This window comes from Argopecten irradians, unplaced genomic scaffold (assembly GCF_041381155.1).
Source record: "Argopecten irradians isolate NY unplaced genomic scaffold, Ai_NY scaffold_0176, whole genome shotgun sequence".
Classification (NCBI taxonomy): Eukaryota; Metazoa; Mollusca; class Bivalvia; order Pectinida; family Pectinidae; genus Argopecten; species Argopecten irradians.
The window spans coordinates 40,599-55,373 of record NW_027187643.1 but is presented as its reverse complement, the minus strand read 5'-3'; the positions used below and the strand labels follow the sequence as shown (position 1 = coordinate 55,373).

Here is a 14,775-nt window from a genome sequence, read left to right as displayed (position 1 = left end):
CTCGGACGAATTAGATTGAGTATGAACTGAATGTTTATAAGCGAAAATATATACCTTTCCCGATACTCACACACCTATATGTTCATTGAACAGCAATCCGACGCAATCGTCGCCTCCTAATAGCATATGCTATCGCCATTTTGGAATGTCTTGAGACAGCGTTGAGACAGCGTTACATCTGTCTCAAATATTTGAAAAAAGGTTGAGATGAGATTTTCGGAGTAAGTACTTTGTGAAAGCTAATTTGAGAAAAATCTCAATTTTTAGATCGGTCTCGAGCTCAAATCTAAGTTGAGTTTAATCTCAATTTGAGAAGTTTTGAGCAAGTGGGGCCTGATCATGAATAATGGTTATCAGTTATGGCTGCCAGATGGCCCAAATTGACACACTTCCTTAAGAGTAGTCTGCATAGAGTTATCTACTCTGGGTCTTAGACGAATTCATCAGATAGGGTTAAAGTTTTGTAATACATTGCTACAACATGAATATGGATACCTACCTTTAGAAATGGGTGGGTGGACTTGTTTGGGCTTTTGATGAGATTGGTTTGTCATCTCTGTTAAATCCATCTTTAAACAGATATAAATATCAATGTATTAACATTTTTAAGCGACATTCCGCTCAGTCCTCGTCTGTCATATGTTTATTCATGATGAATTCGGTTACTAATGAAACTTTAGGAATTTCTTACACTTGTAGTTCATAAGCACATCCATTTGCTAAAGAACTAAAGCGGATGTTTGGTATATGGTATTATGAAAGACTGATATAGGAAAGGTTTTGGCCTATAAAATACTCAATCAAAATATTTCCAACAAAAGATTTCTGTGATTTCAATTTGATTAGTTTTAGAAAAAGACCAAGATAATACTAAATAACAAATTATTTTTTGAAGTCCGCATTTTGGTCCTATTCTTACTGCAAATAGTTCGGAATATCTTCTCATTATAATGCATTATGAAAGAGATATTCAGCAACATTTGTAATAAAAAATAGGACCAAAAACTTTAACCTTGACAGGATTATTTATTTTGAAAAATCATATGTATGATGAGTTATGTCATGGTGTCCTTTAAGAGGTGGCGGTCATTGTTGTTAAAGGTCTTCTAGTAACTAGTAACATCATAATATCTAGAATATAGTGGGTTGTTTCTTCTGGTGTGTTGTCTTATGCAACCATGAGTATATCGTACAATATTATTAATAATATCTAAACTTACATCGATGATTCCATGGCAGGATTGCACTTTTGTCTTCTAATGACACATCTTCTTCGCATTTGGTTTCGCTGTCGCTCTCAGATCCATCTATAGAAACATTTTGGCAAGAAGTATCTATTCATTTTATAAATGTATTCATTCAGTTTAATTTGGCCATTCCAGATTCCAAAAATAAAACTAATGAGCTGATGGTCCATATATATTCACAAACTAAATCCTTTTAAATGACAATTTGCATAAAAGCTTTTCAGAGAAAGGACAGCTATTATTTTGGTGTCAACATTTTTATTTTCGTATATATCTAAACCGAAAAAATATTCCCTTTCTGATCCATCTTTGAATTTTTTAGGGCCAAAAGGGCAAACATCATACATAGACCTTGATCTTCAATTATCTACTGTAAGCAACATTAATTTATATATCATTCAACTTATGACCCTTTCGTCCGCTCCATACTTTGGTTTGGTTTTTAATAGGTAGACGTTTTATTAACAGCCAGGGCCATATAAGGTCGTTTCAGGTTTGTTGGTGGAAGAAAGCCGGAGTACCCAGTGATGATTTATCGACCAGCGGTCAGTACATGGCAACTGTCCCATATGGGATTCGAACTCGCAACCCAGAAGTGGAGTGCTTGTGACAATATGTCGAGACATCTTAACCACACCCGCCACGGCGGCCCCATATACACATTTTGTACAAATTGCAAATAAGTTCTTAAACTTAGCTATAAACAGCTATACAGATGTGAGTTAAGTAACTGACTTTTTCATCAATTTTACCTTAAATCTAACACAGTATGAAATCAACCAGTTATTTCCTAATCTGTCGTCTTTAATACCAACAATCAGACAGACGGACAGAAATGCATTTTGCTTCAAAATCCTATATCTTTTAACAACCTTTAAACAGGATACAATTTCATTTCCTTTACTTTTAGAAAGATGCATACAAGTTGTCGCTGATCTATAAATCATAACATATCCTACCTGAAAATCCTCTTTTTTTCAGTAATTTCGACCTTCTCCCTGGTTTCCCCTAAAAGAGAAATAAACACAAATAACAAAAACAGATATTATCAAAATAATAAATAACACCCTTCTCAAAATCAGCTTTTATTGCAAATAAAATATGCAATTTTATCTAATCCTACAAAATTATTTCAATTACATAGACTTTTTTTTTTTTGATTTAGCTCTGTTACTTAGTCTGTTAATTGAAAATGAATTCTACAATAACTGGTTTTAGTAACAATCTTTAGTTAATTTTGTATTCTGATACATGTACATATACATTGTACTATAATAATTGGAATGAATTGCTATTTTTCCGTATATGCGGGAGTGATACTGGTTTATTCCATCCTCGATATTCCAGGGGTTACTATTACATCGTAATACCCACCCCTCGACTATGTCACAGCAAACTTTCTTCTCCTAAACTGCCTTCAAGTTTGCTACAACATGGGTGAATATAACCCAGCAATAGTAACCCCTGGAATATCGAGGATGGTTTACCCCATTTAATTAACTGATATCTTGTAAGGTAAACCGACTTGCAGTCACTGTTTTCTTCGAGAGCTTATTTCAAAATGGCTGGGCATCATAATTGCATATCGCAATTAAAAAATGAAATAAGAACGTCGATGCCTGAGAGAAAAGTGCTCTTTCATATGTGGATATGAGGGATAGGAATATTACTCTTTCGGGATGGATAACAAAATGTTTGTTAAACCATCGGCAAGCCTTATTACTGGGAGTTGACAACATTTTGTGACTTTCTGGTGGAATATACATATTCTTCTTATCCACACATGAAAGAGTCTTATAGGATCACTCTCATTTCCATGTTATGTATTACTAAATTTTGATTTTTACAATTATTTATCAAACTGTAACCATAACTGAAATTCGTGTATTAACAGGTCATGCTATTGTTTAGGTTGTACTTGATAAATTGGCGAGCATGCTTGTTAAGAAATGCATTTTAAAATTAAATACAAATGTACACATGAAACGTTTTCTTGTTGATCACTATTGAAATTATGTTCATCAAAATGAGTATGTGAATTCTTACAATATTCAAGGGAATCTGAACAGTCCAAAAATGCAATATTCATAACAAATAAATATTTGAGATAGATCCCTTCAGTCCATTCTAAGAAATAGTGGTCACAACTTTTAACTATCAAACTCCAAAATGGCGACCTGGTGGCCATCTTGTTGACTAATCGATACCAAAATGCAACAACATGCACAACAAGGACCCGAGGGCAACCTGTTTTATAAAATTTATGACAGATCCTTTCTGACTTTTTGAGAAATAGCGGTAACAATTTCAAAATTCAAAATTGCGACATGGCGGCCATCTTGATGACCGATCGGTCCCAAAATACAATTTTGGGAACTTGGGTCCTAGAGGAACCTAGATATGAAATTTAAGACAGATTCTTTCAGTACTTTCTGAGAAATAGAGGGCCCTAATTACAGCTCCTAATAATTTTAATGTATATCTAAATATTTTGCAATACAAATCGAGGCTGTATTGACTACCCATACAAAACAACCTCGTGACATCACTGCCACAACATATTTACTATTTCTACGTTAGTTTTAGACATTAAGTTAAAACTGTTTACATAATAAGGAACGAAACTGCATACAATTCCATGTATGTATTTTTTTTATCAAACATAGCAAAGGATATCATAATTCTACAATTGTATTAAAAACTATGTGGATATGAAGGACAGGGGTATTCTACCTAGAGATTTACTACATTTTGTGAATCTCGGGTAGAATAGTCCTATATTTCTTATTCCCCATATGGCGGCGTCTTAAATTATATATACAACCCATATTAATCTCAAGTTAATATCGAGTCGCGTGATAATTTGATTTAAGAGATATATAGAAGATATTCTTAATTCTTGAGTATGAAAATAAAATCATGACACATACTTTAAACACATATTCTAAGAAGGAAGCACAGAAATAAGGCCAAATGATCGAGATCAAATGGATGATGGAAGATTTTTCAGCGTATGCCACGTGTTCATACACCTATTTTAATACATGTACAATGTTCATCGTATACATACATAGTTTAAATCGACCAGATTCGTAGTATCATGTTACACAAAATATGTCACTGTCCCGGAAAACACAAAGTAAAAACACATTTAAATCCAATATGGTATATGATGATATAATCTCATTAATTTACAGACCTTTACTATATAATACGTTATACATAGTATTTAGTAGATATCTGCATTTTGATCAAATTGACATTGATACATTATTACAATATACCATAGTGTAAAAGCTACAATGTAGCTAACAAATAACGAAATACCACACACTCAAAAAAATATCTGATGACCATAAGTAAACAAATATGATGAAAGTTTACAAGTAATATAAGGTTTAAAGGGACATAAACCTAAATAAACCGTGTAAATTTGCGTAAAATACATATTTAAGACGTGTCAAATGCCTTACTAAGTAAATTGTATCATTAATTGTGCAAAGGTGTCAAATAAAATAATTATAATAATGGAAATATCATCTTTCTGTATTTTAAACCGGCCGGTCGAATTTTGCAGGCTGCAGTGTGATAAAAATAGTAGAATTGAACTTTAGTGACCTCCCACAATGCACTGCACAAATTGAATGAACGTAAACAAAATGGTGGGCCTAAAACGTGGGTGAAGCCAACAAAAACGAATTCCGATAGAAAATGGATTATGACAAGAGTCAGTAACGTGCGCGATTGGAAAAGTAGGTAAATATAAATGGTTGGCTGCAATGCAAGGGACGGGAGCAACTTTTCACTTTATACTTGCGTGATGTGCCCTGTCGAATGGAAAGTCTCGTTGACTTTTGACTTATCATTCTTACGGTTAAACACAAATAGTTTTATTACGGATATTAACAAATATGGCTTCTACTTCAAATGTCAACGATCGCTAAAAACATAAATGTGGAAAACTATGTAGCTAACAAATTACGAAATATCAAACACTCAAAAAATATCTGATGACCATAAGTAAATAAGACATATATTACGATACGAAATTGGAAATTGTATATATGAATTGAAATCTAAAAAACATTAACACATTCGGGAAGCAAGAGGTTAGCAATTTTGTCTTTGGGTTGCTTCGCCTCTTCGATGATTCCTTCGCTGTCGACTTCAGATATCCTTCTATTATATAAATCATACCCCAGTTAATCACATATCCACAAATTAGAAAAAAGTTTGTATAGCACATTTTATATTTGCAATTTTTATATTGTCTTTATTCTTCAATATATTATGAAAGTTTTACAAGTGTATACGGTTTTCTATTATTTTTTTTTAAAGGGACATTAAGCCTAAAATAAAACCGTTTTGGTAAATTTGCGGGTTAAATATACATATTTAGATGTTGTTGAGCGTTTGTCTAAATAACCATCTTTACTGAGTAAAAGATGTATCATTAATTTAGCTGCTCTCGCTTCTCTAAGGGTGTCCCAAATAAAAATAATTATACTAGAATGGATAAATATTCATCTTTCTGTTTTTTATTCGGCCCTCCCGGGCACTCCCAGGTTCGAAATTGTGCTGGCTTTTTGCACGAGTATGCTGCATTAAGATTAATAGTAGAGAAGTAATTGAACTTTACTGTGACTCCTCCCACTATATTGCACTTCCCAAATTTAACTGAAACGTGTCAAACAAAACACAATTGGTGGTGTGGATCCTCAAACCGTGGGGTGAGAGATCACAACAAAAAAAAATCCAGATATTCCGATTAGAGGAAGTAATGACAAAGAATCAGTAGATTCCCGTGGTCCGTGATTGGAAAAAAAGTAGGTTAAATCTAAAATGGTTGTCATCTGCATATGCCAAAGTGGGGCGGGACGGGTGGCCTTAGTTGCAACCTTGTTTGCACCTTTCGATTCTTGGCCTGATGATGTTGCCTGTCGAATTGGACGAAATTCTCGTTTGACATTTTGGAATCTATCATCATTTCTTACGATTAACCACAAACTCGTTTTATTACGGATATTTTAACAAAATATTGGCTTTTTACTTCAAATCGGTCCATCGTATCGTTAAAAAATAAAAAAAAATGTGGAAAAAAAACTATGTAGCTAACTCAAATAACGAAATATCAATAACCCACTCCAAATCAGGATCTGAATGACTCCATAAGTAAATAAAGAACATCTTTTACGATCACGAAATATTTGGCAAAAATTTCGTTTATAAAGTTAAAAGGTCAATAGAAATCTTATAATCACCAACTACTTGGGGGAATGCAGAGGAGCAGTTTTTTGTCTGTGGGTTTGCTTCGCCTCTTTCGATAGATTACCTTCCGCTGACGGACTTCAGCTTCCCTTCTATGATCTAGAAAGTCGATTACCTCCAGTAAACTCTACATATCCACAAATTCGACTAAAATAGTGTTGTATAGCACTCATTTATATTTGGTTTTTTCTCTTCACATCCTGATGGAATAATTTACATTTGTTCTAATAAGGTCTATTTTTCTTTTTTTTTAAAGGGACCATTAACCTAAATAAACCGATGTAAATTTGCGTAAAATACATATTTAAGACGTGTCAAATACCTTACGAAGTAAAATGTATCATTAATTGTGCAAAGGTGTCAAATAAAATAATTATAATAATGGAAATATCATCTTTCTGTATTTTAAACCGGCCCGGTCGAATTTTGCAGGCTGCAGTGTGATAAAAATAGTAGAATTGAACTTTAGTGACCTCCAAAATGCACTGCACAAATTAAATGAACGTAAACAAAACGGTGGGCCTAAAACGTGGGTGAAGCCAACAAAAACGAATTCCGATAGAAAATGGATTATGACAAGAGTCAGTAACGTGCGCGATTGGAAAAGTAGGTAAATATAAATGGTTGGCTGCAATGCAAGGGACGGGAGCAACTTTTCACTTTATACTTGCGTGATATGTGCCCTGTCGAATGGAAAGTTTCGTTTGACTTTTGACTTATCATTCTTACGTTAAACACAAATAGTTTTATTACGGATATTAACAAATATGGCTTATACTTCAATGTCAACGATCTTAAAAAAAAATGAAATGTGGAAAACTAAGATTCCTTGTCGTGTCAGCCAGTTTTTTGTTCATTATAACCTCGCTTTCGACCAGCTTTCGTTTTGTGTTCCAAAAAATAGAATAGTACGGTCTATTTTTATCATTTTTGGGGTAGGTATTCCCCACGTTTTTTTCTGTCGTTTTTGAATAACCAATCATTGTAATAAAATATTCAATAAACATCTGACAACCATATCTAAGCATACATAACAACATATTTTAGGTTCTTGTTCCTTTAAAACTGCATTAAGATACGACAGGGGGTACTCTGGTCTTATATGTATATACCGGCCAAATGTTTATGTTGTAGCCCGCGACGATTACGTGACCATGAGAATATATACTAGCAAAAGGAGCGCGTCCTGATTGAAATCTAAGAATCTAACAATAGTATATTCAATTTTGAAAATAGAAAGAAATTTCATAATTGTATTAATTTAGTTTTATAGTGATCCTCTGTATTTTAGATATTAAACACTTACCAATATGAGGCCGTGGTGGAATGCTTTTGACTGATAGTTCACATGTTTCTTCATTACTTGCTTTGCTGTCGATTTCAGATCCGTCTATTAAAGGAATAATTGTTTCTCTTGATACCTTTTTGATGAACTGATATTGATTCCATAACAAATAGAAAAATTTAGAGACACTTCAAATGCGATATGATGTCAACAAAGATGCGGGATTGAAGTAGCCTATTTTTGTGTATCTATATTGTAAATAGGGAAACAACATATATACCTACCTGGATCACTTCTACGTCCGACGTTGGATTTTGGACGTTGTTTTCCTTTAATAGTAAAACGCAATGATTAAATGATAACACTTGTTATCTGAATAAAGTAATAAATGTCGCTACAAATGTATTATAATATTATTAGTCTAACTCATTTGAACAACAAACAAGAAACAGCATAGAAATATTGAACTTGTGTTCCGCAACGATATTCGTTGATATACAAATATAGGTAAGTTTCATTGTAATCTCTAATCGGTACATGTCGTTGACTATGAAACTAATACACATACTAGAAAGAACCTGTCATAGTTTATACTACATAACGTAACATATGCTTTTTTACACAGGATAAATGATAAGCCTCCGATAGAACTACATCACGATTCTATTATTTTATAAATCAGTCAACATTAGACGACTCTAATGCCATTTTACCACTTAACGTAACAACTCCTGAACGTAAACTTGAAAATATTATTATTACAGAACAGGATGTTAATGATGCAATAAGTTTGTTAGATATTTCTAAAGCTTCCGGTCCTGATAATATAAGTCCACGTATCATTAAGGAAGCAAAATCAGAGTCAATGATTTTAGCTATGACCAATTTTTTTAATAAATCTATTGATTGTGGTATTTATCCCGCAATTTGGAAATCAGCCAATGTTACGCCAGTTTTTAAAAAAGGTAATAAAAGTACAGTTTCAAACTATAGACCTATATCTTTGATAAGTGTTGTTGGGAAATTAATGGAAAGGTGCATTTTTAAACAAATTTTCAATTTTTTTAGGGACACAGATTTTTTCACTAAAAGTCAGTCAGGTTTTACGCCTGGAGATTCTGCAACTAACCAATTATTAGATATTACAAACGAAATTGGGAGGGCTTTAGATACGGGGAAGGAAGTTATAGCTGTATTCTGTGATATAAGCAAAGCATTCGATCGAGTTTGGCATAGGGGTTTGATATTTAAATTGAAACAATCTGGTATCTCTGGGAAATTATTATCTTGGTGTGAAAATTATTTATCTGATAGACATCAAAAAGTTGTAATTAACGGTACTTCTTCTGAGACACATACTATTAAGGCAGGCGTACCTCAAGGTTCAATTTTAGGTCCACTCTTCTTTCTTGTTTATATTAATGATATAGTGAAAGATATCAATTGTAAAATTAAATTGTTTGCTGATGACACTGCCTTGTATATAACAGTTGATAATCCTACATTTGCTATTGATACCATAGATTATAACCTTTTAAAGATACACGCATGGGCAAACCAATGGTTAGTACGTTTTAATCCAGAAAAAACAGAATCATTATTAATAACTAGGAAAACAACACATAGACACTACGACCCCATAATTATGAATAATATTAATGTATCAAATGTAAAATCCCACAAACATTTAGGAGTTGTATTAAATGGTACATGGAAAAATCACATAGATTATATTTTTAAAAAAATTCTCCAAGGATAGGTGTCTTAAGAAGTTTAAGATATACTCTAGATAGGAACTCTCTCCAAACTATCTACTTTTCATTTATAAGACCGATTCTAGAATATTCTGATTTTGTATGGGACAACCTACCAAATTATATATGCCAAAATTTAGAAAATATACAATTGGAGGCAGCAAGAATAGTAACAGGTGCTACCAAATTATCAAGTATAAGTCTATTGTATAAAGATTTAGGCTGGGAAAAATTATCTAAAAGAAGAGAAAATCATAAAATTTTGCAGTTCCACAAAATGTATCATGGGAAAACTCCAGATTATCTATCACGTATAATTCCAAATAAGGTATCAGAAGGTCATATGTATAATACTAGACATTCAGACAATTTACAGCTATTAAATTGCAAAACACAATTTTATAAAGATTCTTTTTTAAATTCTTCAATTAAGTTATGGAATTCGTTACCAGTAGAAATTCGTGAAAATCCGTCTATTGGCATAATTAAACGCTTTTTGCAAAAAAGTATAAATAAACCCCCATTATATTTTAACTCAGGAGTTAGAAATCTTCAAATTTTACACACTCGCTTAAGACTAAAATGTAGTAATCTCAAACAACATTTATATATAAGAAACTTAGAAGATAGTCCACTTTGTACCTGTGGTTTAGTCGAAACTAATCATCATTTTTTATTATCATGTTCTAACTATACTATAATAAGACAAAATACACTACATCAATTAGATATAATTCTTACTGAAAAAACTTTACTTTGGGGAGATGATAGCTATTCAATACAAAAAAACGAAGAAATATTTCTAGCAGTACATACCTATATCAAATTAAGTAAACGATTTTGTTGAAGTGAAATTTCATTAGTGTTGTTAATACTGGCTGTTTATTAATAACACTTTATACCAAATTTTAATAGAACTATGAATCCATTTTCTTATATTGTTCAACTGGAATTACAACTGAAAAAAAAAAAAAGTAAGGGAACTCAAATAAAGAAATCAAGAGAAACCTCGGAAATAAGCCATACCATATTTGACTATCGCAAAAACACTTTCGAAAGTAAGGATATTCGAAAATAAGCCAATACTTGAAAATAAGCCTGTAATCTATTACTATTAAAGAAAATAAGACGCGTCTGTTTTTTTTTCTAAAGCATAAACGAAGAATAACAAGAGAAATATAGTATTTACCATAATTGTGTGTAGGTGGGTGATGCATCTTTTCAATTTGTAAATACTTCCTTTGGCAGTCATCACATCCATCTTTAAAATTGAGAATCCCATATTGAAACATAGGCATAATGCATATTTTATGGGTAATGTACAATTGCATCCACATAGATATAATTGCAAAACCTCACTTGGTCAATGATTCATTAAATACAATATATAACGAAATTGATTTTTCATACCTGGATTACCTCTGGATAGTTCCAGGATATCGTTCGATGTCTTCCGCAAATCTGGAAAATTGAAATTATTTTTATCATTAGTTCGCTTGTCAATGGTGAATTTTAAGTAATTTAAAAACGAATGTCGGGAAAAACATACTTATTGATTTTATCAAAAAAAAAAAAAAAAAAAAAAAAAAAAAAAAAAATTAGATTATATCCATGAGTGTATCTTGTGACTAGTGACGTCTAGTTTGATAACTCTAGACATGGACTGCTTCGGCTCAGCTTTTCTCGCCAACGTAAGTATCGAGAGTGTCGCAATAATTGTTCGGTTGTAACATGCGGCAATGGACATATCGTTCGTAATTTACGACTGATATGGGTCACGTTATATATGAAAATGAGCAACACAAAATGTGCTTTTATATGCTTATAGAGCCAAAAGATACCTCGGATAGTTATATTAAGGATGTACTCCTCTGAGAAGTCAAAATTTTCTTGTATTAAACTTTTTTTCTCATATAGATTTTTGGAAATAGGAGTTCATACCATAAAAGAAAATGGAAGAAAAAACATATGTCCGTGTGCTCGTTTTTGAGCTATTGTCACTCAAAGAGACCTAGTTGACAAAATCTTGGATTTTATGGGAATTTTGCCGTTTTGACCATACACACGAGATATTAGAGCCATAATTTCCAAATCAGGTGTGTGATATTTATGGATGTTTGTAGAATTTATTTTCTAGTAGTCTTCTTTAAAAATATACCAGTTTTGATTAATAAGACTCATATTTTTTCTGAGAATAACAACATATTGCTACCCCTACCCCTTAATTTTGAGCAACAAAATACACCATTTTTCAGCCTTTAAAAAAAAAAAAAAAGCCTAAAAAAATCTACTGAAAATACAAAATGTAATTTTTTGACAAAATTATTGCATCTGGAAACTTGCTACAGATATTGATAAATTGTATTTGAAAATCTCATAACTTCTTTGATCTTTGTCGAAACGAGACTTCAACGGGACTGAAACCTCAGAAGAATACATCCTTAAACATGTACTTTGTCTTGATTGCTTAATGTCCACTTATATCGTCTTAGTAATACATTTCAGCGTAGCTAAACTACGCGGCTCTATATCCTGATACAAGATGGGACACTTTACCTCTTTCCTATTCGACTCATTTTCGACTGAAAACAGACTCAAATTCAAAAATTCCGTTATCTTTAAAATACGTATATACAATACCTTAGATGGGCAAATTTTAGCCATTTTGAGCGCAAAATTACGAGAGTACAGTGACTTTCTTACGTATTTGTGAAACTGCGATGTAACATGGGACAACGAGAAAATTACACAATGTTGACAGATATCAACAGATTTTTCCTACATGATTGACATGGTTACATATTTGAAATATGTGAATCATGCCAGTTCGTTTGGTATATAATACTTCATGTTTTAAAAGCATGACTAAATGCATGACGGTTAATACTTAACAGTGAAGTACGTATTATGCGAAGTACATTTATCACCAGTATCTAGTATCTTTCCATATGAATTTCAATTAATTTTGCTCTTCTACATGTAATAATTACCACCATATCCATGGAACCCTATAGCAAACGTGTTAATGTTAGGATTTTTTCATTTATTTTTTCCATTAGTAATAAAAAGTTATTGAAATTTTATTTACAAATAGAGTTAAAAGGTTTTTTTCCAGTATAATAGGAATAATCGCACAGTTTCAAAATGATCACTAATTTGTAAAATTCTTTATTTCAGGGAGGGAACTCACTATTGTGATGTCATGGAGGATAGGATGATATTTTTAATAACAGAATAGAAAAGGAATCTCAAATTACATCCAATTATTACTTGTTTGGTAGGAACATTGGAACATTTCACCATTTGTCGTTATAGTATGCAAGAAAAAGAATCAAGCATGGGTTCTGTCAAATGCACAGGGATATAGCAACTTTTTTAAATGGGCCTCTTCTCATGTGGAAAGAAAGGGATATAGATAAGCTTACACGTGCTGGACAATGCCGTTAAGTCATCACTTCATGCAGCAAACATTGTCGACGACGTCATTACTTTTGCCGTATTCGACATCCTTGTGACGACGGCTCTTTTTTTACCTTATTTTATGTTTAATATTTTATATACCTTGATACTATAACCAAACATTTTATAATCCAAACATTTCCTGATGTTTTAATTGTTTCACGATACAAATAGCATCAACAATATCTACTTTCACTTTACTTTTTTCTCGGTTTTAAACGCTTTAATTGTCAACAAGGTCATTTAATAGAACATGTTGTAGGTTCAATGACATGAATAACACAAAAATATACTTTCTATTTTCATATCACCTGTATTAAACGAATCCCCGAAGGGATTACTTAATCATTTCTAACATTAATTAAAATGTATCATGATGGCGGGAAAATAATATTATTTTGGTATATATATCCAAACCATTGGGGAATATATATGTATATTAAACTTCGCTATAAGGCTTTTGCTGTATGGGAAAATATTCTTCCCCAAATCACTTTTCAAATCTATATCCAAAAATCATCACACTACTGCATATACAGAGCTGCATATTTATGGTCCTCCATGTTGAACATACACATACATGTATAAGTGATTGCACTCGGTCGATAACGTATAATAACGTATATAATTATTTAGGGCAAATTCTATATATGCTCCATAACGCGTACATGTACTCTTTTATTTAATTGATATACATTTAAATTAGCAAAGATTAAATTTGTATATATATAATTGCAAACCTCATTTGGTCAATGATTCATTAAACATAATATATAAGAAATTGATTTTTCATACCTGGATTACTTCTGAATAGTCTCAGGACATTGTTCAATGTATTCAGCAAATCTGGAAAATTGAAATTATTTTTATCATTATTTCGCTTGTCAATGGTGAATTTTAAGTAATTTAAAAACGAATGTCGGGAAAACATACTTATTGATTTTATCAAACAAAAAACAAAAAAAAACCCAAAAAAAACCACATAGATTATATCCATGAGTGTATCTTGTGACAAGTGACGACATGGACTGCTTCGGCTCAGCTTTCCTCGCCAACGTAAGTGTCGAGAGTGTCACAAGAATTGTTCGGTTGTAACATGCGACAATGGACATATCGTTCGTAATTTACGACTGATATGGGTCACGTTATATATGAAAATGAGCAACACAAAATGTGCTTTTATATGCTTATAGAGCCAAAAGATACCTCGGATAGTTCTATTAAACATGTACTTTGTCTTGATTGCTTAATGTCCACTTATATCGTCTTAGTAATACATTTCAGCGTAGCTAAACTACGCGGCTCTATATCCTGATACAAGATGGGACACTTTACCTCTTTTCCTATTCGACTCATTTTCGACTGAAAACAGACTCAAATTCAAAAATTCCGTTATCTTTGAAATACGTATATACAATACCTTAGATGGGCAAATTTTAGCCAATTTGAGCGCAAAATTACGAGAGTACAGTGACTTTCTTACGTAATTGTGAAACTGCGATGTAACATGGGACAACGAGAAAATTACACAATGTTGACAGATATCAACAGATTTTTCCTACATGATTGACATGGTTACATATTTGAAATATGTGAATCATGCCAGTTCGTTTGTATAATAATACTTCATGTTTTAAAGCATGACTAAATGCATGACGGTTAATACTAAACAGTGAAGTACGTATTATGCGAAGTACATTTATCACCAGTATCTAGTATCTTTCCATATGAATTTTCAATTAATTTTGCTCTTCTACATGTA

At 32.2% G+C, this 14,775-nt stretch overlaps 2 long non-coding RNA genes across 2 annotated transcripts; both read right to left on the bottom strand.

Annotated features, from left to right (window-relative positions):
• Window positions 1–496: 496 nt before the first annotated feature.
• Window positions 497–2,256, bottom strand: LOC138311986 (uncharacterized). Its single transcript, XR_011206818.1, has 3 exons — window positions 2,207–2,256; window positions 1,221–1,307; window positions 497–569 (listed from the first exon to the last, which is right to left on the bottom strand). It is a non-coding gene; the product is annotated as an uncharacterized lncRNA (long non-coding RNA).
• An 8,495-nt stretch (window positions 2,257–10,751) lies between these two features.
• Window positions 10,752–13,864, bottom strand: LOC138311987 (uncharacterized). Its single transcript, XR_011206819.1, has 3 exons — window positions 13,809–13,864; window positions 10,965–11,015; window positions 10,752–10,815 (listed from the first exon to the last, which is right to left on the bottom strand). It is a non-coding gene; the product is annotated as an uncharacterized lncRNA (long non-coding RNA).
• Window positions 13,865–14,775: the final 911 nt, after the last annotated feature.